The sequence below is a fragment of the Dermacentor variabilis genome, unplaced genomic scaffold, assembly GCF_050947875.1.
Source record: "Dermacentor variabilis isolate Ectoservices unplaced genomic scaffold, ASM5094787v1 scaffold_20, whole genome shotgun sequence".
Taxonomy (NCBI): domain Eukaryota; kingdom Metazoa; phylum Arthropoda; class Arachnida; order Ixodida; family Ixodidae; genus Dermacentor; species Dermacentor variabilis.
Window position 1 is genome coordinate 3,243,712 of NW_027460368.1, and position 3,059 is coordinate 3,246,770.

Below are 3,059 nucleotides of genomic sequence, written 5' to 3' on the forward strand. Positions count from 1 at the left end.
GTTCTCGCACGGCGACGTCCGGCGAAAACGCGTGACACATCTCACTCCAGTCGAGAGCGGCACTCTGCTCCCGGTGGGTCGGCGGATCCGGTTTTCCAGGCGGCGCGCCGCGGCTTATAAGCCCCCAGAAACCATTGTCACTCAAACGGCCCAATACAAAGTGAGCACTCGACGGTCGTCGGAGGGGGTCCAACCAGCGACCACGCTGGTCACCCCGTTCAAAACTGGCGGGCGCGGTGACCTGCAGGCAAGGGGAGGTACGGCGCCGGGCTGTCTGGCACTTGGCGACACGTTTGAACATGTTGCCCGCCGATGCTTCTCCGGAGGACACCACTGCCTGACGGCTCAGCATCTTGACTTGTCAAGGGAGAATTAGGGCGCTGTGCCTTTCGGCGCAGCCCCGGGTTTGTCCAAAGGGCGCTCGCAGGAAAATTCTCCATCTTGCAGATTCGGAATCCGGGCTTGTGGTAATGGCACAACAATATATAACAAGTACAATTGTTTTACAAGAGTGCCGTCACAGCATAGAATAGAATAGTTTGTTATTTGACACATTTATTATATCATTTGATAAACTGTTCCATTGTCTAATTGATTTATGGAAAAAAGAGTAGTAAAAATTATTTGTTCTGCAGTTACAGGCTGTGGTCTTTTTGTTGTTATCACAGCGAGTCGATATGTAATCTAGTTCCAGAAGATACTTCTAGCGATGGATGCCTGTCTGACTGTCATATATTCGGTGGAATAGTTTGAGCCTTAGCTCCTGCCTAGTATATGTAGCAGGTCCCATCCCAAAGTGGCCTTCATTTCTGAAACGCTAGAGTACGGGCTGCAATTATTATAAACAAACCTTACTGCTTGGTTCTGTAGTTTTTTCCAGTCTATTAATGAGGTAATCTTGATAGGGATTCCATATTACACAGGCATAATCAAGTATTGTTCTGACATGTAAGAAGTATAAAGTTTCTTTGACTTCGCGTGTTGCCTGTTTGAAATTTCTGCGAATAAAATGCAGCATCGTACTAGCTTTTGCCATGACAGTGTCAATATGTTTATGCCAAGTGAGTGATTCGGTGAAACATACTGCTAGATGCTTGTATTCCAACTGTATGTCGATAAGCGTGCCATTGATGTTATTTCGGTGCTGAAATTTGGATAATTTTCTGGAAGAACTTACGCTACTGCACATTTGAATATTTAGATTCATGTTTCATTTTTTTTACCAGTTCGCTACCTTATCTAAATCTGTTTGTAGAGTATCTATGTTATTTTCAGAAGTAATTTGTCTGTAAATCACACAGTCATCGGCAAATAGTTTTATTGGTGATGTAATTAGTTCGACAATGTCGTTTATGTAGAATAAAAACAACAAGGGGCCCAGTACACTTCCCTGCAGAACGCCCGAAGAACCAGTTATTGGTGAAGATGCGGCGTTGTTTAGGACGACAGACTGTGTTCTTCCGTTTAGGTAGTTTCGTATCCAATTTTGAACGTTTTCGTTTACATTTAATGCAGCAAGCTTTACATCTAAGAGCTTATGGGACACACTACCGAAAGCTTTTTGAAAATCAATAAAAACGGCGTCTACCTGACTACTGTTATCATTGGCTTTGGACAAATAATGCTGAAATTCTATTAGTTGTGTTTTGCAGGAATAACCTTTTTGGTTATTGGGAAGGTGTAAAGAAAGCGTTTGAGTCAAGGAATGCAAATATGTTACCATATAAAATGTGTTCGAATATTTTGCAACATATCGACGTTAGTGAAATCGGTCTATAGTTTTCTCTGAGTTTTCTATTACCTGGTATCACGCTTGCCGTTTTCCAATCTTGGGGGATTAGGCCTGTTTCAAGGGGAAGCTTATAGATGATGGAAACAATGATCAATACGAAACAATGATCCTATGGCATTCTTTAAGGACCGCTGGGGATATTCCATCAGGTCCAATTGCTTTTGTTTCATCTAAATGGCGTAATAAAGAATCGACACCACTAACATCAAATTCAATGTCTGGCATCATATCGCCCTCATTGGCGTTGTTCAAAAGCGAAGTATCCCCCAGCAGATACCTGCGAAAACACGGATTGGAAGTACTGGTTAAAGCATTCCGTCCTCTGATAGTCTGGTGTCACGGTTTTGCAGTTAGTAGTTAAAGATGGTATAGATAATTATGTCTTCTTTTCGGTTTTGTTTTACATATTTCCAAAACGCTTTTGGGTTTTCTCTGAAGTCCTCTTTAATTTAACAAAGAAGGTATTTTTCGCAGATATAATTGTTGATTGCAATAGATTATTTATCTGTTATTAGCTTTGATTAGATTATTATTAGTTATTAATGTTTGTGAGGAAATTCGAAAACCACAAGCGGTCACGCGCACAACACAGGCCACACAAATTGATTGAATTGCCACTGAAACCTCGCTGTTCCTCCAGCGAAATGGTCTAAGTTTACGGGATCGGGGCCACATGGACGGTTCGCATTTCTTTCCGCCTCACGGTCCTGGCGGGCAGCACGCTTATGGGACCGGCACCACGGGGAGAGCGGAAAGAAAGACGATACGCAAGTGCTTGGAACGCCGACAAAGAGAGGGCAATGCGAGAGAGGCATGGTCGACACGGGTCAAAGTGTAGTATCTGTTCTTATCAGCTTAATATCTAATACGGGTTGTATTTAGATCTAAGGTATTAAACTTATTTTTGCAGAGAGAGAGAGAGAGAGAGAAATGAAAATTAGAGAAAGGAAGGGAGGTTAACCAGAGTTAAAACCTCCGGTTTGTTACCTTGCGCTAGGGGAAGGGAAAGGGGAGTGCTTAAAGCCTGCTTCAGCTCCGCCGCGTATCGGCCTGTTATTACTCTATCTACGGGATCAGCCCACCTATGGGGGGAAATTCTCGATCTACTCGGCTCGATAGACGCACGCAATTTCTTTTTTTTTGAGGATCTAGCCATATACAGCTTGGCTGTATTGTGCGATAACAGAACTAACGTTGAGGAAAACACTTAGGCCAGACGGCCTTGGTGCCGCGTTCTACAAAGCTTACGTTGATTAAGTGGCACCCA

The 3,059-nt window shown here is 43.3% G+C and overlaps 1 pseudogene; it reads left to right on the plus strand.

Moving 5' to 3' along the window:
* The first annotated feature begins 2,605 nt into the window (after nt 1-2,605).
* LOC142568546 (U2 spliceosomal RNA) lies at nt 2,606-2,732 on the plus strand (annotated as a pseudogene).
* The last annotated feature ends 327 nt before the right edge of the window (nt 2,733-3,059 follow it).